Below are 25193 nucleotides of genomic sequence, written 5' to 3' on the forward strand. Positions count from 1 at the left end.
ATGATGGACTATGTCGCAACAAAATGCAAGGAGGCAGAGGAGAGGTTTGTTCCCAAGGGAAACAGAAATAATGGGAAGAACAGAACGAGTCCTTGGTTCGCCCAAAGGTGTAGGGAGGCAAAAACTAGGTGTACTAGAGAATGGAAAAGAAATCAGCTGAAGAGCCAGAAACGAATATGCACAGATAAGAAGGGAGGCTCAGAGACAATATGAAAATGACATAGCATCAAAAGTAAAGACTCACCCGAAGCTGTTGTACAGCCACATCAGGAGGAAAACAACAGTCAAGGACCAGGTAATCAGACTGAGGAAGGGTGATGGGGAATTCACAAGAATAGACCAAGAGGTATGTCAGGAGCTCAACACTAGATTTAAAGAGGCATTTACAGTGGAAACCAGTAGGACTCCAGGAAATCAGAACAGGGGGGCACACCAGCAAGTGCTGGATGAGGTACATATAACCAAGGAGGAGGTGAAGAAGCTGCTATGCGAACTTGACACCTCAAAGACGGTGGGACCAGACAACATCTTTCCATGGGTCCTTAAAGAGGGAGCAGAGATATTGTGTGAGCCATTAACAAAGATCTTCAACACATCATTTGAAACTGGGCAACTCCCTGAGGTATGGAAAATGGCAAATGTAGTCCCAGTTTTTAAAAAGGGAGACAGACATGAGGAACTAAACTACAGACCTGTATCACTAACGTGCATAGTATGCAAGGTCATGGAGAAGATCATCAGGAGGAGAGTGGTGGGGCACCTGGAAAGAAACAAGTGTAAAATTGACAACCAGCACGGTTTCAGAGAAGGAAAATCTTGTGTCACAAAGCTACTAGAGTTTTATGACAAGGTGACAGAAGTAAGGCAAGAGAGAGAGGGGTGGATCGACTGCATATTTTTGGACTGCAAGAAGGCCTTAGACACAGTTCCTCACAAGAGGTTACTGCAAAAGCTAGAGGATCAGGCACACATAACAGGAAAGGCTCTGCAATGGATCAGAGAATATCTGACAGGGAGGCAACAACGAGTCATGGTACGCGACGAGGTGTCAGAGTGGGCGCCTGTGACAAGCGGGGTTCCACAGGGGTCAGTCCTAGGACCTGTGCTGTTCTTGGTATATGTGAACGACATAACGGAAGGGATAGACTCAGAAGTGTCCTTGTTTGCAGATGATGCGAAGTTAATGAGAAGAATCAAATCAGATGAGGATCAGGCAGGACTACAAAGAGACTTGGACAGGCTACAAGCCTGGTCCAGCAACTGGCTCCTTGAATTTAACCCTGCCAAATGCAAAGTCATGAAGATTGGGGAAAGGGCAAAGAAGACCACAGACACAATATAGTTTAAATGGCCAAAGACTGCAAACCTCACTCAAGGAAAAAGATCTGGGGGTGAGTATAACGCCTAGCATATCTCCTGAGGCGCACATCAATCAGATAATTGCTGCAGCATACGGGCGCCTGGCAAACCTACGGATAGCGTTCCGATACCTCAGTAAGAATTTGTTTAAGACTCTGTATACCATTTACGTCAGGCCCATACTGGAGTATGCAGCACCAGTTTGGAATCCACACCTAGTCAAGCACGTCAAGAAATTAGAGAAAGTGCAAAGGTTTGCAACAGGACTAGTCCCAGAGCTACGGGGATTGTCCTACGAAGAAAGGTTGAGGGAAATAGGCCTTACGGCACTGGAGGACAGGATGGTCAGGGGAGACATGATAACTACATATAAAATACTGCGCAGAATAGACAAGGTGGACAAAGACGGGATGTTCCAGAGAAGGGACAGACACAAGAGGTCACAATTGGAAGTTGAAGACTCAGATGAATCAAAGGGATCTTAGGAAGTATTTCTTCAGTCATAGAGGAGTCAGGCCATGGAATAGCCTAGAAAGTGGCATAGTGGATGCGAAACCATACATAGCTTTAAGGCGAGGTATGATAGAGCTCATGGTGCAGGGAGAGAGAGGACCTAGTAGCAATCAGCGAAGAGGCGGGGCCAGGAGCTGTGAATCGACCCCTGCAACCACAAATAGGTGAGTACACACACACACGATCTGACGAAGTGCATTTTTAAATAAGTGGGTATGACTTGGACCTAAACGACTTAAACCAGTAGGTGACTTGGACTTCCCCCACACACAGACGAGTGCCTTAACTACTACTGATACACAAAGCAGGTTCAGTGTCTATCGACAACTAATTACTACATACACACAAACACCGTGCTGGGTCATGACCCAGGTAGCAGCAACAACTTGTGCTCCTATGTCTTTGCTATTCCCTGGGCCGATCCAAGCTCCAGTGATGGTCTAATTACAAGTATTGCTGCGACATCATACAAGGAACTTATAGTGATAGGAAAACTAACGGTGAGGACAACGAAATGGACCAAATATGACCAAAAGAGGACGACCGGCATTCAAATACCAGAACTGCTGCCAGACGTACAATCAGACAAACGACGTTTTACACTACACTGAAGTAACTCTCCTCCATATCAACTGCACCAGTGTTCAATGGGAAGACAACATAGGAGAAAACCTACCCTAATACTCCAAGGAGTCTCCTGGACACCAGGAGACATTTTTCAGACAACGCTTGCAGTCTGTCCAGATCAGTTAGTAATCTTTGCTGATCTCCTTCTACTTGTATCATCCTCCTTCGTTTCATGTTGTCTACGAAGATGGACACCTCTGACTATCCCTTTTGTCATGTCAATCACATATACAAGAAACAGCAGCAGCTAAAGGACTGACGTTGAAGAACCACACTCTATGCTTGCGCCCGCTCCCATACCTTATTCTTTCTTTCCACTTATATATTCCCTGATCCATTGCAGTGCTTTTCCTGCCTATTCTAGCTTTTGTACCAATCTCTTGTGCAGTACCTCATGAAAAGCCTTCTTATAGTTCATGAAAACGCAAACGACGCATCTATCTCTTTCCTATCTTCCGTCTGTTAGGTTGTCGTAGAACTAAAGTAGGTTTGTGACACATAATTCCTCATCCCTGAAACCGTGCATGTTGCCATGTATGAGCCCATTCCTTTCCAGGTGTTCCACCACACTTCTGATAACCTTTGCCATGACGTGACATACTATACATGTTAATGACACTGGTCTGTAGGTACATACTACCTGCGTGTCTTCTTTAAAAACTGGAATTAGATTTGGTGTACTCCACACCTCAGGTAGTTACCACATTCGCACCCACACCACTCCCATACCATCCAGTCTCACACCACCGGCACTTACACTCATACCTCTAAATCTCACACCATCCCTCACACCAACTGTTGACATTGTTAGTCTGGTTCTACTCTACTGTTAAGTTGAAAATGGATCACAATACCAACAAGTTGATAATTAAGACACATGTACAACACTTGCCTCTGTATCTGACTGAAGAAGAATTCTGTGTAGGTGAATATGTTTCACTAATAAAGTTACACAACTGCTGCACATGTGTCTTAATCATATATTCCTCTGAGGGATATTACTCCTTCTGGCAGTAAAAATATTGTTTTAAATTCTAGAGTTACTCATCCTGTGAGTAAAAATGCTGCCTTAATGCCAAGTTATGTTACTAAACCTGTGAGTAAAAATAGCTCCTTAAAGCAGTGTTAGTCATCCTGGGATTTAAAATACTCCATTAAACCTTTAATAGGGAAAGAATCGCAATAAAAAAAATATTAAATGCTTATAGTATAACCCTTTCAAGGTATTTTTACCACTGATATTTTTTTTTATGACTGTGTCACCCATAAAAGGTATAAAAAATTTATAAACATAATATTTCAGAATGTTAAATATGAAACATGCATGTATATTTAAACATTATTGTTTAAACAGGTTTAAGATAAATAACATCATAGTCAGTGTTCCTGTGAGATCTTTTGATCAGTATAAAAAAGTTCTCTGGGAACTGGAAAAAGGAAAGAACATAATATTATCATTATAATACCAGCAATGTTTGCACATTTTTAATGTGTATGTAGGTGACACAGCAAGGAACTTAGAAACACGCCTCAGTGAACACATTAACACATGTAGGAATGGTAGGTAAGACACATATGTAACAGTTAGGCAACTTTATTCTGAAACGTTTCGCCTACACAGTAGGCTTCTTCAGTCGAATACAGAAAGTAGGCAGGAACATTAGAGATGTGAAGACGATGTAATCAGTCCATCACCCTTGAAGTCGTAGAATTTGAGGTTGTCAGTCCCTCAGCCTGGAGAAGTTCAGTTCCATAGTCAGGAACTATCTGAAGATCAAGCGGAGCAGTCGGAAGCAGAGGTGCAGAGTAGTAGTAGTGAGAATGTAGCCACTGGGAGGTCATGTCCCTCTCACGAAATCGTAATGACACGATTGCAAACAAACCATACCACGGGCGGGATTTGAACCCGCGGTCAGAGAGTCTCATAACTGTAGAATTGAGACACTTATGCAACACATGGGAATCTTTATTGAAGATTCCCATGTGTTGCATAAGTGTCTCAATTCTTCAACTTGTCGGTTTTCTAAACCATTCATCACAGTCTCAAAACTCCAGACCGTCGCGTTAGCCACTGGACCAGCTAGCCACAATAAGATTCGTCCAACTAGCTGGTCCAGTGGCTAACACGACGGTCTGGAGTTTTGAGACTCTCTGAACGCGGGTTCAAATCCCGCCCGTGGTACGGTTTCATTATACCTCAGTTTGAGCCTATAGATACCCTATGTGTTCATGTATTGTTTGTAACGGCTTGACAAAACTCCTGGAGAGCGAAACGTTGCCACAGTAAGTGTCCTTTTGCTTTACATTTATAATGTTTGAAATGTTATGTATCAATATTCCGAGACAGAGACGATATTCCATATTATGGTGGTAAGAACTTGAGTAACTCCTCTTTAAACATTTAACTTTACACTGGACAGAAATTCAGAAACTTAACCTCTTTATGGAGTGGGAAAAATAGTTGAAATATGAGAACTTTATGAGTGAAAAGTTGGCTGACGTAGATGTTCAGTAGAGTGTTTAGATGTTGTTGATCCAGCCTGCTGTATGGACCAACATACTGCCATGTAGACGACGTAGCTGGTCCAGCCTGTTGTATGAACCAACATACTGCCATGTAGACGACGTAGCTGGTCCAGCCTGTTGTATGGACCAATATACTGCCATGTAGAAGACGTAGCTGGCCCAGCCTGTTGTATGGACCAATATACTGACATGTAGAAGACGTAGCTGGCCCAGCCTGTTGTATGGACCAATATACTGCCATGTAGACGACGTAGCTGGTCCAGCCTGTTGTATGGACCAACATACTGCCATGTAGACGACGTAGCTGGTCCAGCCTGTTGTATGGACCAACATACTGCCATGTAGACGACGTAGCTGGTCCAGCCTGTTGTATGGACCAACATACGGTCATCTGGACGACGTAGCTGGTCCAGCCTATTGTATGGACCAATATACTGTCACGTAGACGACGTAGCTGGTCCAGCCTATTGTATGGACCAACATACTGCCATGTAGACGACGTAGCTGGTCCAGCCTGTTGTATGTACCAACATACGGTCATCTGGACGACGTAGCTGGTCCAGCCTATTGTATGGACCAACATACTGTCACGTAGACGACGTAGCTGGTCCAGCCTATTGTATGGACCAACATACTGTCACGTAGAAGACGTAGCTGGTCCAGCCTGTTGTATGGACCAACATACGGTCACGTAGACGACGTACCTCGTAGAAGCCTTCGCATTGGTCGATAAAAGTAGGAGCTAGATCCTCGTCGCTTGCTTGCAAAGCATCATATATTAGCATGCTTTTAGGAGGCACTCAGTTTATTCCTGGTTAAAACCTTAGTAATATATACCGTCAAGTTGGAAAAACGTCAAAGTTCTGGGACCTTGATCAGAGTCCCAGGACCGAAACATATTTTAATAAATGTCTCCTAGTGTTTGCTTACGTGTTTTTCTAAACCAAAACCAAGTAGTGTCACTCCTCCTGTGAGTAAAAATACTGCTTAAAACCATGTAATATGGCTTATTCCCGAGTGAACTGTCAGTTTATAGTTCTACCACATTCTACACTTTACACTTTAGAGAATTATAATGTATGTGAGATTTTTGTAAACAGAGCAAACAAGAAAAAATAGCGACAGGAGAGACAAGGTGGGAAGTGGAGAGAGGCGAAGTGTGGCCAGTACCTCCATAACCAGGGAAGTGGAGTGAGCCGGAGTGTGGCAGTACCACTATTACAACCCAGGAGTCCAAATGGCATGTTATTCTGGGTTTAAAGGGAGCAAAATAAACACAGGAGAAAAGTTTTGACTTACATTATCCTTCGCAAATTTAGAACAGCAATATGTACACTATATTCACTATGTTCAGTGATAGGTATTAGTGCACTCCACGGTAAGCAAGGCGGAATAGAAGCCATGTGGCATGCAAAGAGTACATAACCTTTATTCGGCGCATGTACACACCCTCATTGAAAGGCTATCTCCCCAACCAGCGAACCAGGCTGCTGAGAGTTGATGATGGGGCCCCGTCGTTCAACTAGTGACCAGGTTCTAGCCAATAAGAAGATGGTTTTGGCAATCGCAGAGGTTATGTGGGTACCACTCTCCTGTCTGCCCTTGTCATTCCCATTCTAGAGCTGGTTGAAGCACGGTCTGCTATCTTGTGGCTTCTATTTCTGCCTTGCTTTCCGTGGAGTGCACTATACTTATTACTGTACATAGTGTACATATTGTTGTTCTAAATTGGTGAAGGATAATATAACTCTAAACTTTTTCTGCTGTGTTTATTTTGCTCCCTTTACACCCAGGATAACAGGCCATTTGGATTCCTGGGTTGTAATATGGGTAGCCTGTCCGAGAGCTGGAGCTGAACTTAGAGAAACGGTTGAGCTTAGGGTGAAGCTCGCAAAGGAACATCGTGCAGCTTGCTGTCTGGCATTGCATTAGCTTTGCCTATGCTTTACAAATTTTGCGTGTCAGTTGCTTTGTTATGGTCAGTCTTGCTATTGTGTGATCGTTCAACAGCTCGCTACTAGCTTGTTCGGTGTGCTCGCTTCACTACAGTCAATCTTATAGAACAGTGTAGCTGTCTGGCATTGCTTTACAAATTTTGCGTGTCAGTTGTTACAGCCTGTTCGGTGTGGAGAATTTTGCAGTCGGCTTTGCTTGTATGTGTATTCTGCAATCGTGCTGTGCATAGCTAAGTGTGTTCTGCAAATTAACGCGTTGGGGTACTCTGCAATCGTACTGTGCATAGCGAATAACTTATGCCACCTAGACGAGTCAGACGTCTGGTGTTGGCATATACTTTGCATAACCTACCTAAATTGTCCCTACAGCGTTGTTGGCAAATTGCTCGTTCCATTGGCATTAAATACAAACGCACTTTCACAGCTGTGCAACTGCGTTCACTGATTGCTGACAAACTTATAGAAGAAGAGATGACACATCAGACTCCTCCCTCTACGGGAGCTAGGCAAAAACTACTATGTTTTCGCAGGAGGATGATGATACACCTACGAAGCAAAATGGTTAGTGTAGTGCAGCTGGGTTGTCTCAAGGTGAATCAGCGTCGTTGGCTCTTGAGCTGGCAAAAATCAATCTTGAGCAAACTAGGGAACAGAGAGCATTCGCAAGGGAAGAATTTGATAGGGAAAGAGAAAGGAGGCAGTTTTCGCATTCTGTAAATGATTTTAGTTTACAGAAAGCAGTACAGCTTGTTCCCCGGTTCAATGAGGCCGAACCAGAACAATTTTTCAAAAGCTTAGAAAATCAGGCTCGAGCCTTGAGGTGGCCGGAACAGCATTGGGCATCGTTGGTTCACACAGCATTATTGGGTAAGGCACAGGAATTTACGTCAGTATTAAATGATGCTGAATTTTCTGATTATCAAGTAGTGAAGACCACAGTGTTGGGAGCATATACATGTATCCCAGCAAAATATATAAAAATTTTTACATGTTGGGCAGACGACAGCTTGGTCAATCCCTGGTGGACTTTGTGAGGCAGCAAACCAAAGCTTTTACCAGCTGGTATAAAGCAAGTGGTGTCTCTACGTTTGAGGAACTGGTACAGCTTATTCTGATTGATAACCTGCTGAAGTCTGTGGGACCAGAGGTTCGAGTCTTTCTGCTGGATCGTGACTTAACCACTGCATTGGAGGTAGCCAGGTTGGCTGATACCTTCGAAACTAACCGCTCCTTGTCCGAGCGGTCCTGTCTCTCTTTTCAACAGCCTGGCATGAGCAGAGATCGTCAACCTTGGAGAATGAAGTGCCAGCCAGAGGGAGAACGTCTACGCTTCTCAACTTATGGTCCACCTGCGGAGAGGCAAACTACTCATGGTGCATCTCGACAACAGTATCCAGAGAGACACCAGCCAGAACGACACCATTTGCAAGGTCAGCAGGGAGTAAGGGGCAAGCCTGTCGTCTGCTTCCTGTGTAATAAAGTAAGTCACATCCGTCCCAACTGCCCCAATAAACCCCAACCCATTGGGAAAATCTCTAATATCCCTAGTAACATGTCCTCTAGAGAAGTAGAAAAAGGTATGGCCCTTTATTATTGCAAGAGTCTTATTTCCCTTCAGGAAAACTCAGAAACAACTGAAGTAAAAACCTTTAGAGACACTGGAGCATATTGTTCACTTATAAGAGAAGGAATATTACCCCTTTCAAAGAACACTTCCTTGAATTCCTGTTTTATTGGAAGCATTTGTAGGAGCTACATATTCTGTCCCTTTGCACATAATTTATGTACAGTGCAAATATTATACTGGGTACTTGACTGTGGGTGTCTCAAAAGGATTCCCCATGAAAGATGCCATGTTATTACTGGGTAATAACATTACCACTGCAACTGTGTGTCCTGAACCCATAATGATTAATTCTTCTCTGGTGTTGGCCATAACTCAGGCAACATCCCAAGGGTTCTCTGGCAAAAATGTTGACCTATCCTTGGACGACTCCGATCTCGGAATAGCCTTGTTGTTTTATGAGGCACACCGGCAGGAGCCTCGTAAATCAAGTGAACAGACCTCGATCAAGCCTTCCTGTTCCCAGGTTGCAGGATTGCCAGACATCTCTGTTTCCATGCCCGAGGGACTGTCCTTCCGGGAGGAACAACGAAAGGACCCTTCTTTAAAATTCGCTTTTCAGGCACCCATGGGAAAATCCTCTTTGGATCATCCGGTCAAGTATGAACTTAAAAATGATTATTTGGTCTGCAGTGAGACTGGTAAGGAGATAGAGGGCCGGCAATTATTTAACAGGTTAGTGGTTCCAACAAAGTATAGACATCAAATATTGAATATAGCTAATAATACTTCATTAGGAGGTCACTTAGGAATTACAAAAACCTTGTAGAGAAACACAAAAGAATTTTATTGGCCAAAATTAAACAAAGATATGAAGAATCATATTAGGTGTTGCCGAGAGTGTCAGCAAGTAGGGAATCCTGGACGTTCCATTAAACCTGCACCTCTCCAACCTATACCTGCTGATGGAGAACCTTTTGCAGATTTAATTATAGATTGTGTAGGTCCACTACCTAGGGCAAAGTCTGGAAATCAATATTTATTTACGATTATCGATAAAGTAACCAGATATCCTGAAGCAATTCCCATGCATAGTATTAATACTGAAGCTATTCTCAAAGCTTTAACCAAATTTATTTCTTGTTTCGGCATTCCTAAAACCAAAGTGACCAAGGTACTAACTTCACTGCCAAAGCATTTAGGGAAGCATTAACTAGTTTAAGGATAATCCACAACTTATCCACTGCCTATCATCCTCAGTCCCAATGCGCCTTGGAAAGATTCCATCAGACGTTAAAAACTATGATGAGAACTTTTTGCATGCACTTTCCTACAGACTGGGATGAATCACTACCTTTGTTGCTGTTCTCAGTACGAGAGACGGTGCAAGAGTCTACAGGTTATAGTCCATTTGAGCTGATCTTTGGGCACAATGTACGAGGTCCTCTTCGGGTGCTCAAAGAAGGATGGATGGGAGAAGACGTTAGCTCGACACTCTACAACCCGTCTTCAAGGTTGCAGGTGGCACGTCAGTTAGCAAAGGCTAACCTAAAGACAGCTCAAAGTAAGATGAAACAGAGGTATGAGAGAAGTGCAAAATTCCGCTCCTTCCATCCAGGAGACAAGGTGTTGGTGCAGGAAATTATACCTGGCCACACCTTGAAAGCTAGATTTACAGGACCTATGTAGATTGTAAGTTGATTATCTGATGTAAATTATGTGGTATCTCCCATTGATAAGACCTCAAAAACTAAAACTTACCACATTAATCAATTAAAATATTTCCATCCACCAGATAAAGTCCCAGTAATGACTCTGTCCTCTTCCTCTGAGGATGACTCTGATTCTTTGCACTCTATCTCTGAAATTAATATTAAACTTTCAAATTTTGTCCTCCTCAAGGATCCTAGCCCTTAATGGAGTTACTATCTGAAATGCAAGCAACAAATAAAACTTCTTCAGTCATATCCTAATATTTTTTCGGATGTGCCGAAAAAATGTATGTTAGGTTATCATGATGCAGATGTGGGAAACTCTAACCCAATTAAACTCTCCCCCTACAGAGCTAATCCTGAAAAGCAGAGGCTACTTCAGCAGGAAGTAGAATTTTTGTTAAAGCATGGTTTAGTGGAGGAGTCATCTAGTCCATGGGCTTCACCGTGCATCCTTGTTAAGAAGGCTGATTGAGGGTTTCGTATGTGTACAGACTACCGTAAGGTGAATGAGGTCACAATTACAGATGCTTGCCCTATTCCTCGTCTGGATGACGTAAATGACTTTGTGGGTAAGGCTACTTTTGTGTCCAAGTGAGATCTCCTTAAAGGTTACTATCAGGTACCTTTGACGGGTAAGGCGAAGGAAATCTCTGCCTTCGTAATTCCAGGTCATTTTCAATACACAGTTATCCCCTTCGGAATGAAAAACTCCCCCTCTTCATTCCAGAAACTTATCCATCAGGTTATTAAAGGACTTGAAGGCACGGCAGCATACCCGGATGATGTTGTTGTGTCTGATACTTGGGATCAACACCTACTTAGACTTGCGGCTCTTTTTGAGACCTTTCAGAGTTCCCATTTAACAGTTAATTTATCTAAATCTTCCTTTGGCCAGGTCACTATTACTTTTCTAGGCCATGAAGTAGGTAGTGGTAAAGTTGTTCCTAAACTTGCTAAAGTTCTTGCTATTAAAGATTATCCAGTTCCTCATGATAGGAAATCTCTTCAATGTTTCCTAGGCATGATAGGATTTTTCAGAAAATTCTGTAAGAATTTCTCAGATATTGTAGCCCCTCTTACCTCTCTTACCAGTCACAAAGTTCCCTTTAATTGGACCCCAGATTGTCAAGCTTCTTTTGACAAAGCAAAAAGAATATTGTGTACTGAACCCATTCTTTTGTCTCCAGACCTCTCCAAACCTTTTTCATTACAGGTTGATGCTTGTGAGTCTGGGGTTGGGGCAGTACTGTTGCAAAACGAGAATGAGGAGTTGCAGCCTGTAGCATACTTCTCAGCCAAGTTCCAGCCACATCAGAGGGCTTACTCTACCATTGAAAAAGAAGCCCTCATACTGGTACTGGCTTTGGAGCATTTCGATGTTTATGTGGGCCAGACATCGCAGGTGGTCAGAGTATACAGTGATCACAATCCTCTAGTATATCTCCAAGCCATGAAGAATCATAACACAAGGCTCATGCCCTGGACGCTAAGACTGCAACCATACTCACTCAGAATTAAATATACTGCCGGCAAAGAAGATGTGTTGGCGGACTCTTTATCTAGAGTATAATTATTTTTTTTACTTAGGTGAGGATGTTAGGTTACTTGTGGTAACCCTTTGTAAGCTCTTTTTTTTTAATCCCCTGGTGTGGGTTATTTTTTTTTAGTGAGGGGATGCGGGCTACCGTCTGCCTGTATCTTGGACCTATGCTAGCCTGACTGACTGCTGTCTCACTCTAAGTTTAGGGTTTGGCTTTGTTCACGAGAAAAGCTGAGCTCTGTCTAAGAGTTGGATGGTGGAGAGAAAAGGCAGTCCCATTATTTTGTGCCATGGTGGCACGGTTACCACTGGGAGGTGGCAGCCTTATCCTGAGCCTTCTCGGGGTGGGGGTGTGGCATGCAAAGAGTACGTAACCTTTATTCCTCGCATGTACACACCCTCATTGAAAGGCTATCTCCCCCAACCAGCGAACCAGGTTGCTGAGAGTTGATGATGGGGCCCCGTCGTTCAACTAGTGACCAGGTTCTAGCCAATAAGAAGATGGTTTTGGCAATCGCAGAGGTTATGTGGGTACCACTCTCCTGTCTGCCCTTGTCATTCCCATTCTAGAGCTGGTTGAAGCACGGTCTGCTATCTTGTGCCTTCTATTTCTGCCTTGCTTACTGAGGAGTGTGCTATACTTATTACTGTACATAGTGTACATATTGTTGTTCTAAATTGGTGAAGGATAATATAAGTCTAAACTTTTTCTGCTGTGTTTATTTTGCTCCCTTTACACCCAGGATAACAGGCCATTTGGATTGCTGGGTTGTAATAAGCCACAAGAGAGCAGACCGTGCTTCAACCAGCTCTAGAATGGGAATGACAAGGGCAGACAGGAGAGTGAAACCCACATAGCCTCTGCGATTGCCAAAACAATCTTCTTATTGGCTGGAACCTAGTTACTAGTTGAACGACGGGGCCCCATCATCAACTCTCAGTCACCTGGTTCGCTGGTTGGGGGAGATAGCCTGTAAATGAGGGTGTGTACATGCGCTGAATAAAGGTTATGTACTCTTTGCATGCCACACACCCACCCCGAGATAGCTCATGATTAGGCTGCCACCTCCCAGTGGTAACTATGCCTCATGGCACAAAATAATAGGACCACCTTTCCTCTCAACCATCCAACTCTTAGATAGAGCTCAGCTTTTCTCGTGACAAAAAGCCAAACTCAAAATTCAGAGTGAGACAGCACACTGATGGGCTAGTTTAGATCCAAGATACAGGTGGACGGTAGCCTGCATCCCCTCACTAAAAAAAAAAACCCACACCAGGGGATATAAAAAAAAGAGCATGAAAGAGGTTAACACAAGTAACCTAACATCCTAACCTAATATATAATTACATAATATAGTTAGACTCTAGATAAAGAGTCTGCCAACATATTTTCTTTGCCGGCAATACATTTAATTCTTAGAGAGTAGGGTTGCAGTCTTAAAGCCCAATGCATGAGCCTTGTGTTGTGGTTCTTCATGGCTTGGAGATATACTAGAGGGTTGGGATCACTGTAGATGGTGACCACCTGTGATGTCTGGCCCACATAAACATTGAAATGCTCCAAAGCCAGTACCAGCACGAGGGCTTATTTTTCAATGGTAGAGTAAGCCCTCTGATGTGGCTGGAATTTGGCTGAAAAGTATGCTGCAGGCTGCAACTCCTTATTCTCGTTTTGCAATAGTACTTCCCCAACCCCAGACTCACAAGCATCAACCTGTAATGAAAAAGGTTTGGAGAAGTCTGGAGACAAAAGAATGGGTGCAGTACACAATAATCTTTTTGCTTTATCAAAAGCACTTTGATAATCTGGGGTCCAATTAAAGGGAACTTTGTGACTGGTAAGAGAGGTAAGAGGGGCTACAATATCTGAGAAATTCTTACAGAATCTTCTTTAAAATCCTATCATGCCTAGGAAACGTTGAAGAGGTTTCCTATCATGAGGAACTGGATAATCTTTAATGGCAAGAACTTTAGCAAGTTTAGGAGCAACTTTACCACTACCTACTTCAAGACCTAGAAAAGTAACAGTGGCCTGGAAAAAGGAAGACTTAGATAAATTAACTGTAAAATGGGAACTCTGAAAGGTCTCAAAAAGAGCCTTAAGTCTAAGTAGGTGTTGATCCCAAGTATCAGACACCACAACAATATCATCCAGGTATGTTGCCGTGCCTTCAAGTCCTTTAATAGCCTGATGGATAAGTTTCTGGAATGAAGAGAGGGAGTTTTACATTCCGAAGGAGGTAACTGTGTATTGACAATGACCTCCTGGAATTACAAATGCAGAGATTTCCTTCGTCTTATCCGTCAAAGGAGATTTTCCCATTGAGTTGGGGTTTGTGGGCGCATTTGGGAGGGATGTGACCTACTTTGTTACAGAGGAAGCAGACGAGAGTCTTGCCCTTTACTCCCTGCTGACGTTGCAACTCGTGTCGCTCTGGCTGATGTCTCTCTGGATACTGTTGTCGAGATGCACTATTTTGAGTAGTTTGTCTAGCAGCAGGTGGACCAAAGGTTGAGAAGCGTGGCTCACCAGATGACTTCGATGGGTAATGTAGACGTTCTCCCTCCGGCTGGCACTTCATTCTCCAAGGTTGACGATCTCTGCTCATGCCAGGCTGTTGAAAAGAGAGACGGGACCGCTCGGACAAGGAGCGGTTAGTTTCGAAGGTATCAGCCAACCTGGCTGCTTCCAATGCAGTGGTTAAGTCACGATCCTGCAGAAAGACTCGAACCTCTGGTCCCACGGACTCCAACAGGTTGTCAATCAGAATAAGCTGCACCAGATCCTGAAAAGTGGCGACACTATTTGCTTTATACTTGCTGGTAAAAGCTTCGGTCTGCTGTCGTACAAAATCAACCAGGGATTGACCAAGCTGTCGCCTGCCTAATTTAAATAATTTACCACATTTAGCTGGGATACATGTATATGTTCCCAAAACTGTGGTCTTCACTACTTGATAATAAGAAAATTCAGTGTCATTTAACACTGACGTAAATTCCTGTGTCTTACCAAACAATGCTGTGTGAACAAACGATTCCCAATGCTGTTCCGGCCATGTCAAGGCTCGAGCCTGATTTTCGAAGCTTTCAAAAAATTGTTCTGGTTCGGCCTCATTAAAGCGAGGAACAAGCTGTACTGCTTTCTATAAACTAAAATCATTTAGAGAATGCTAAAACTGCCTCCTTTCTCTTTCCCTATCAAATTCTTCTTTTGCAAATGCTCTCTGTTCCCTAGTCTGCTCAAGATTGATTTTTGCCAGCTTAAGTGCCAACACCGCTAATTCACCTCGAGACAACCCTGCTGCATTAGACTGACGATTTTGCTCCTGTGAGAACATAGGAGCTTTTTCCCTAGCTCCCATGGATGGAGGAGTCTGATGTGCCATCTCTTCTTCTCGAAGTTTGTCAGTGATCAGTGAATGCAGTTGCGCAGCTGTGAGAGTGCATTCGTATTTAATGCCAATGGAATGAGCAATTTGCCAACAATGCTGTAGGGACAATTTAGGTATGTTAAACAAAATATATGCTGACACCAGACGTCTGACTTGTCTAGGTGGCATAAGTTATTCGCTATGCATAGTACGATTGCAGAATACCCCAACGTAACAAGTTAATTTACAGAACACGCTTAGCTATGCACAGTACGATTGCAGAATATGCATACAAGGTGGATACGCAATAGCAAAGCTGACGGCAAAATTTTTCACACCGAAGAGGTGAGTAGCATCTGATACGCAAAATTTGTAAAGCGTTGCCAGACAGCAAGCTACACACTGTTCTATAAGATTGACTGTAGTGAAGCGAGCACAATGATCAAGCTAGTAGCAAACTGTTGAACGATCACACAATAGCAAGGCTGACCATAGTAAAGTAACTGACATGCAAAGATTGTAAATCACTGGCAAAGCTAATGCAATGCCAGACAGTAAACTGCACAATGTTCCTGCTACCAGCTTCACCTTAGGCTCAACCCTTTCTCTAAGTCCAGCTCCAGCTCCCGGACAGGCCCCCATATTACAACCCAGGAGTCCAAATGGCCTGTTATCCTGGATGTAAAGGGAGAAAAATAAACACAGCAGAAAAGTTTTGACTTATACATGTATTATCATTCAGAAAATTTAGAACAGCAATATATACACTATATACACTTATGTACAGTCATAGGTATTAGTGCACTCCACGGTAAGCAAGGCAGAATAGAGGCCACTAGAGAGCAGACCGTGCTTCAACCAGCTCTTGAATGGGAATAACAAGGGCAGACAGGAGAGTGGTACTCACATAACCTCTGCAATTGCCATAACCATCTTCTTATTGGCTGGAACCTGGTTACTAGTTGAACGACGGTGCTCCATCGTCAACACTCAGTCACCTGGTTTGCTGGTTGGGGGAGATAGCCTGTAAATGAGAGTGTGTACATGATCCGAATAAAGGTCAAATACCCTTTGCATGCCACAACCACCTTAACCAGGGAAGTGGAGGGAGGCAGAGAGTGGCCAGTACCACCATAACCAGGGAAGTGGAGGGAGGCAGAGTGTGGACAGCACCACCATAACCAGGGAAGTGGAGGGAGGCAGAGTGTGGACAGTACTACCATAATCAGGGAAGTTGAGGGAGGCGGAGTGTAGCAAGTGCCAACTTAACCAGTGAAGTGGAGTGAGGTGGAGTGTGGCCAGTACCACCATAACCAGGGAAGTGGAAAGAGGTTGAGTGTTGCCAGTACGACCATAACCAGGGAATTGAAGTGAGGCAGAGTGTAGCAGTACCTCCATAACCAGGGAAGTGGAGGGAGGCGGAGTGTTGCTAGTACCGCCATAGCCAGGGAAGTAGAGGGAGGCAGAGCGTGGCCAGTACCACCATAACCAGGGAAGTGGAGGGACGTGGAGTGTTACCAGTACCACCATAACCAGGGAATTGGAGTGAGGCAGAGTGTAGCAGTACCACCATAACCAGGGAAGTGGAGGGAGGCGGAGTGTTGCCAGTACCACCATAGCCAGGGAAGAGGAGGGAGGCACAGTGTGGCCAGTACCACCATAACCAGGGAAGTGGAAGGAGGCAGAGTGTGGCCAGTACCAACATAACCAGGGAAATGGAAAGAGGCAAAGTGTGGCCAGTACCACTTTAACCATGAAAGTGGAGGGAGGCGAAGTGAGGCCAGTACCACCATAGCAGGGAAGTGGAGGGTGGCAGAGTGTGGCAAGTACCACCATAACCAGGGAAGAGGAGGGAGGTGGAGTGTGGCAAGTACCACCATAACCAGGGAAGAGGAGGGAGGTGGAGTGTGGCAAGTACCAATGTAACCAGGAAGTGGAGTGAGATGGAGTGTGGCCAGTATCACCATAACCAGGGAGGTGGTGTGAGGCGGAGTGTGAACAGTACCACCATAACCAGGGAAGTGGAGTGAGGCAGAGTGTGGCCAGTACCACCAAAACCAGGGGAGTGGAGGGAGACGGAGTGTGGCCAGTACCACCATAACCAGGGAAGTGTAGGGAGGCGAAGTGAGGCTAGTACCACCATAACCAGGGAAGTGGAGGTAGGCGGAGTGTTGCCAGTACCACCATAACTAGGGAAGTGGAGTGAGGCAGAGTGTGGCAGTACAAATATTACAACCCAGGAGTCCAAATGGCCTGTTATCCTGGGTGTAAAGGGAGCAAAATAAACACTGCAGAAAAATTTTGACTTTCATTATCCTTCACCAATTTAGAACAGCAATATGTACACTATATACACTTATGTACAGTGATAAGTATTAGTACACTCCAAGGTAAGCAAGGCAGAATAGAAACCACAAGAGAGCAGACCATGCTTCAACAAGCTCTAGAATGGGAATGACAAGGACAGACAGGAGAGTGGTACCCACAAAACCTCTGCGATTGCCAAAACCATCTTATTATCTTGAACCTGGTTACTAGTTGAATGACGTGGCCCCATCGTGAACTCTCAGTCACCTGGTTCGCTTGTTGGGGGAGATAGCCTGTAAATGAGTGTGTGTATATGTGCCGAATAAAGGTTATGTACTCTTTGCATGCCACACCCCCACCCCGAGAAGGCTCATGATTAGACTGCCACCTCCCAGTGGTAACCGTGCCACCATGGCACAAAATAATGGGACCGCCTTTTCTCTCAACCGTCAAACTCTTAGATAGAGCCCAGCTTTTCTCGTGACAAAAAGCCAAACTCTAAACTCAGAGTGAGGCAGCAGATAGTCTGGCTAGCTTAGGTCCAAGATACAGGTGGACGGTAGCCTGCATCCCCTCATTAAAAAAAAACTCCAAACCTGGGGATAAAAAAAAGAGCATGAAAGAGGTTACCACAAGTAACCTAACATTCTATCCTAATATATAATTATATACTATAGTTAGACTCTAGATAAAGAGTCTGCCAACTTATTTTCTTTGCCGGCAATATATTTAATTCTGAGATAGTAGGGTTGCAGTCTTAAAGCCCAACGTATGAGAATTGTGTTTTGATTCTTCATGGCTTGGAGATATACTAGAGGGTTGGGATCACTGTAGACGGTGACCACCTACGATGTCTGGCCCACATAAACATCGAAATGCTCCAAAGCAAGTACCAGTGCGAGGGCTTCTTTTTCAATGGTAGAGTAAGCCCTCTGATGTGGCTGGAATTTGGCTGAAAAGTATGCTACAGGCTGCAACTCCTCATTCTCGTTTTGCAATAGTACTGCCACATCCCCAGACTCACAAGCATCAACCTGTAATGAAAAAGGTTTGGAGAAGTCTGGAGACAAAAGAATGGGTGCAGTACACAATAATCTTTTTGCTTTATCAAAAGCACTTTGACATTCTGGGGTCCAATTAAAGGGAACTTTGTGACTGGTAAGAGAGGAAAGAGGGGCAACAATATCTGAGAAATTCTTACAGAATCTTCTGTAAAATCCTATCATGCCTAGGAAACGTTGAAGAGATTTCCTATCATGAGGAACTGGATAATCTTTAATTGCAAGAACTTTAGCAAGTTTAGGAGCAACTTTACCACTACCTACTTCATGGCCTAGAAAAGTAACAGTGGCCTGGCCAAAGGAAGACTTAGATAAATTAACAGTTAAATGGTAACTCTGAAAGGTCTCAAAAAGAGTCTTAAGTCTAAGTAGGTGTTGATACCAAGTATCAGACACCACAACAATATCATCCAGGTGTGCTGCCGTGCCTTAAAGTCCTTTAATAGCCTGATGGATAAGTTTCTGGAATGAAGAGGGGGAGTTTTTCATTCCAAAGTGGGTAAGTGTATTGATAATGACCTCCTGGAATTACGAAGGCAGAGATTTCCTTCGCCTTATCCGTCAAAGGTACCTGATAGTAACCTTTAAGGAGATCTAACTTGGACACAAAAGTAGCCTTACCCACAAAGTCGATTATATCATCCAGACGAGGAAAGGGTAAGCATCTGTAATTGTGGCTTCTTTCACCTTACGGTAGTCTGTACACATACGAAATCCTCCATCAGCTTTTTTAACAAGGATGTACGGTGAAGCCCATGGACTAGATGACTCCTCCACTAAACCATGCATTAACAGAAATTCTACTACATGCTGAAGTAGCCTCTGCTTTTCAGGATTAGCTCTGTAGGGGGAGAGTTTAATAGGTTTAGAGTTTCCCACATCTACATCATGATAACCTAACGTACATTTTTTCGGCACATCCGAAAAAATATTATGGTATGACTGTAGAAGCTCAATTAAACTTGTTGCTTGCGTTTCAGATAGTCCCACCATTAAAGGGCTAGAGTATTTGATGAGGACAGAGTTTGAAAGTTTAACATTAATTTCAGAAATAGAGTGCAAAGAATCAGAGCCGTCCTCAGAGGAAGAGGACAGAGTCATTACTGGGATTTTATCTGGTGTATGAAAAGATTTTAACTGATTAATATGGTAGGTTTTAGTTTTTAAAGTCTTATCAAGAGGAGCTACCACATAATTTACATCAGATAATTTACTAACAATTTGCATAGGTCCTGTAAATCTAGCTTTCAAGGTGTGGCCGGTTATAGGTTCCTGCACCAACACCTTGTCTCCTGGATTGAAGGATCGGAATTGTGTATTTCATTATTACCTTTGTTTCATCTTATTTTGAGCTGTCTTTAGGTTAGCCTTGGCTAACTGACGTGCCACCTGCAACCTTGAAGACGGGTTGTAGAGTGTTAAGCTAACGTCTTCTCCCATCCATCCTTCTTTGAGCACCTGAAGAGGACCTCGTACATTGTGCCCAAAGAACAGATCAAACGGACTATACACGGTAGACTCTTGCACCGTTTCTCGCACTGAGAATAGCAACGAATGTAGTAATTCATCCCAGTCTGTAGGAAAATGCATGCAAAAAGTCCTCATCATGGTTTTTAACGTCTGATGGAATCTTTCCAAGGCGCCTTGGGGCTGAGGATGATAGGCAGTGGATAAGTTGTGGATTATCCTTAAGCTAGTTAATGCTTCCCTAACTGCTTTGGCAGTGAAGTTAGTACCTTGATCACTTTGAATAGCTTTAGGAATGCCAAAACAAGAAATAAATTTGGTTAAAGCTTTGAGAATAGCTTTAGTATTAATACTACGCATGGGAATTGCTTCAGGATATCTGGTTATTCTATCCATAATGGTAAATAAATACTGATTTCCCGACTTTGACCTAGGTAGTGGACCTACACAATCTATAATTAAATCTGGAAAAGGTTCTCCATCAGCAGGTATAGGTTGGAGAGGTGCAGGTTTAATGGAGTGTCCAGGATTCCCTACTTGCTGACATTCTCGGCAACACTGGATATACTTCACATCCTGCTTTAATTTTGGCCAATAAAATTATTTTGTAATTCTATATAATGCTTTAGTAATTCCTAAGTGACCTCCTATTGAAGTATTATGAGCTATGTTCAATATTTGAGGTCTAAACTTTGTTGGAACCACTAACCTGACAGACAATTGCCGGCCCTTTATCTCCTTACCAGTCTCAGTGCAGATCAAATCATCGTTTTTAAGTTCATACTAGACCGGATGATTCAAAGAGGATTTACCCATGGGTGCCTGAAAAGCGAATTTTAAAGAAGGGTCCTTTCGTTGTTCCTCCTGGAAGGACAGTCCCTCTGGCATGGAAACAGAGATATCTGGCAATCCTGCAACCTTGGAATAGGAAGGCTTGATCCGGGTCTGTTCACTTGATCTACGAGGCTTTGGCCAGTTTTCCTCGTGAAACAAAGTGGCTATTCCGAGATCGGAGTTGTCCAAGGATAGGTCAACATTCTCGCCAGACGACCCTTGGGATGTTGCCCGAGTTATGGCCAACACCGGAGAAGAATTAATCCTTATGGGTTCATGACACACAGTTGCAGTGGTAATGTTATTACCCAGTAATAACATGGCATCTTTCATTGGGAATCCTTTTGAGACACCCACAGTCAAGTACCCAGTGCAATATTTGCACTGTACATAAATTTTATGCAAAGGGACAGAATATATAGCTCCTACAAATGCTTCCAATAAAACAGAGGAATTCAAGGACGTGTTCTTTGAAAGGGGTAATATTCCCTCTCTTATAAGAGAGCAATATGCTCCAGTACCTCTAAAGGTTTTGACTTCAGTTGTTTTGGAGTTTTCCTGAAGGGAAATAAGACTCTTACAATAATTGGGGGCCATCCCCTTTTCTACTTCAGTGGGGACATGTTACTAGGGATATTAGAGATTTTCCCAATGAGTTGGGGTTTGTGGGGGCAGTTGGGACGGATGTGACCTACTTTGTTACAGAGGAAGCAGACGACAGGCTTGCCCTTAACTCCCTGTTGACGTTGTAACTGGTGTCGCTCTGGCTGGTGTCTCTCTGGATACTGTTTTCGAGATGCACCATGTTGAGTAGTTCGTCTGGCAGCAGGTGGACGACAGGTTGAGAAGCGTGGCTCACCAGGTGACTTAGTTGGGTGACGTAGACGTTCTCCCTCCAGCTCTCTCTTCATTCTCCAAGGTTGACGATCTCTGCTCTTGCCAGGCTGTTGAAAAGAGAGACGGGACCGCTCGGACAAGGAGCGGTTAGTTTCGAAGGTATCAGCCAACCTGGCTGCTTCCAATGCAGTGGTTAAGTCACGATCCTGCAGAAAGACTCGAACCTCTGGTCCCACGGACTCCAACAGGTTGTCAATCAGAATAAGCTGCATCAGATCCTCAAAAGTGGCGACACCATTTGCTTTATACCAGTTGGTAAAAGCTTTGGCCTGCTGTCGCAGAAAATCAACCAGGGATTGACCAAGCTGTCGCCTGCCTAATTTAAATAGTTTACCATATTTAGCTGGGATACAGGCACATGCTCCCAAAACTGTTGTCTTCACTACTTGATAATCAGAAAATTCAGTGTCATTTAACACTGATGTAAATTCCTGTGCCTTACCAAACAATGCTGTGTGAACCAACGATGCCCAATGCTGCTCCGGCCACCGCAAGGCTCGAGCCTGATCTTCGAAGCTTTCGAGAAATTGTTCTGGTTCGGACTCATTGAACCGGGCAACAAGCTGTACTGCTTTCTGTAAACTAAAATTATTTACAGAATCCGATAACTGCCTCCTTTCTCTTTCCCTATCAAATTCTTCTTTAGCAAATGCTCTCTGTTCCCTAGTCTGCTCAAGATTCATTTTTCCAGCTTAAGTGCCAACACCGCTGATTCACCTCGAGACAACCCTGCTGCACTAGACTGATGATTTTGCTCCTGCAAGAACATAGGAGTTTTTTCCCTAGCTTCCGTAGAGGGACGAGTCTGATGTGCCGTCTCTTCGTCTCGAAGTTTGTCAGTGATCAGTGAATGCAGTTGCGCAGCTATGAGAGTGAATTTGTATTTAATGCCAATGGAATGATCAATTTGCCAACAATACTGTAGGGATAATTTAGGTAGGCTAAACAAAGCATGTGCCGACAACAGACGTCTGACTCGTCTAGGTGGCATAAGTTATTCGCTAGGCACAGTACGATTGCAGAATACCCCAATGTAACACGTTAATTTGCAGAACACGCTTAGCTATGCACAGTACGATTGCAGAATACGGATACAAGGTGGATACGCAATAGCAAAACTGACTGCAAAATTCTTCACACCGAACAGGCGAGTAGCAACTGACACGCAAAATTTGTAAAGCATTGCCAGACAGCAAGCTACACACTGTTCTACAAGATTGACCGTAGCGAAGTGAGCACACCGAACAAGCTAGCAGCGAGCTGTTGAACAATCACACAATAGTAAGGCTGACCATAGCAAAGTAACTGACGCGCAAAGTTTGTAAAGCGTTGGAAAAGCTAATGCAATGCCAGACAGCAAGCTGCACAATGTTCCTGCTACCAGCTTCACCTTAGGCTCAACCCTTTCTCTAAGTCCAGCTCCAGCTACCGGCCAGGCCCCCATATTACAACCCAGGAGTCCAAATGGCCTGTTATCCTGGGTGTAAAGAGAGCTAAATAAAAACAGCAGAAAAGTTTTGACTTACATTATCATTCACCAATTTAGAACAGCAATATGTACACTATATACACTTCTGCACAGTGATAGGTATTAGTGCACTCCACGGTAAGCAAGGCAGAATAGAAGCCTCAAGAGAGCAGACCGTGCTTCAACCAGCTCTTGAATGGGAATAACAAGAACAGACAGGAGAGTGGAACACACATAACCTGTGCGATTGCCAAAACCATCTTCTTATTGGCTGGAACCTGGTTACTAGTTGAACGACAGGGCGCCATCGTCAACTCTCAGTCACCTGGTTCACTGGTTGGGGAGATAACCTGTAAATGAGGGTGTGTGCATGCGCCTAATAAAGGTTACGTACTTTTTGCATGCCACAACCACCATAACCAGGAAAGTGGAGGGAGGCGGAGTGTGGCCAGTACCACCATAACCAGGGAAGTGGAGGGAGGTGGAGTGTGGCCAGTACCACCATAACCAGGGAAGTGGAGTAAGGTGGAGTGTGGTCAGTACCACCATAACCAGGGAATTGGAGGGTGGCAGAGTGTGGCAAGTACCACCATAACCAGGTTAGTGGAGTGAGATGGAGTGTGCCCAGTACCACCATAACCAGGGAGGTGGAGTGAGGATGAGTGTGGGCAGTACCACCATAACCAAAGAAGTGGAGTGAGGCAGATTGTGGCCAGTACCACCATAACCAGGGGAGTGGAGGGAGACAGAGTGTGGCCAGTGCCACCATAACCAGGGAAGTGGATAGAGGTGGAGTGTGGCAGTACCACCATAACCAGGGGAGGGGAGGGAAGCGGAATGTGGCCAGTACCACTTTAACCATGGAAGTGGAGGAAGGCAGAGTGTGGCCAGTACCACCATAACCAGGGGAGTGGAGGGAGGCGGAGTGTGGCCAGTACCATCATAACCAGAGAAGTGGAGGGGGGCAGAGTGTGGCCAGCACCACTTTAACCATGGAAGTGGAGGAAGGCAGAGTGTGGCCAGTACCACCATAACCAGGGAGGTGGAGTGAGGCGGAGTGTGGCCAGTTCCTCCATTACCAGGTAGTCTGTCTCAGTGCTGCTCATTGACCTCTGTGTCTTGGGATCATCAAGTGTCTCGCTGCCCAGGGCTCCTGGCGTCTCTCACCTCACTACAGCAACAAGGACTTGAAGAGTAACTGTAATTATTAAATTTTGTTGAGAGCTGTTTAATGCTTTGAGTTCCTGAGTGGACATAGTGAGAGAATGTCATAGATAAAGAAAGGTAGAGGTAGATAGAAAGGCAATATATATATATATATATATATATATATATATATATATATATATATATATATATATATATATATATATATATATATATATATATATATATATATATATATATATATATATATATATATATAAATGTCGTGCCGAATATGTAAAACTGGTCAATTAGCAAGAACTCATTTAAAATTAAGTCCTTTCTGAAATTTTCTCTTATACGTTTAAAGATATATTTTTTTCATTAATGTTAATGTAAAAATTTTTAAATTTGCACCAAAAGAATCTTAGAAAACTTACCTAACCTTATTATAACAAGAGCAATTTATTTTAGCCTAACCCAACTAAATATATTTTAAATACGTTTACAGTAATTTAGTACTAAACAAACATAATCAAATATATTTTTTTCGTTAGGTTCAGAATGATTTTGGTGAAATTATTGCATACACAAATTTTCACTTGTCCTATATGGCAAGATGAGCATTGCTATTTAAGCCAAGATCGCAAGTTCTGCCTATTCGGCACGACATATATATATATATATATATATATATATATATATATATATATATATATATATATATATATATATATATATATATATATATATATATATATATATATATATATATATATATATAGGATGGGGTCCACCTCTGGTGTAAATTGTGGGACCCATAGCCTCGGAGAAGTGGATAAG

This window comes from Cherax quadricarinatus, chromosome 78, assembly GCF_038502225.1.
Source record: "Cherax quadricarinatus isolate ZL_2023a chromosome 78, ASM3850222v1, whole genome shotgun sequence".
Lineage (NCBI taxonomy): Eukaryota > Metazoa > Arthropoda > Malacostraca > Decapoda > Parastacidae > Cherax > Cherax quadricarinatus.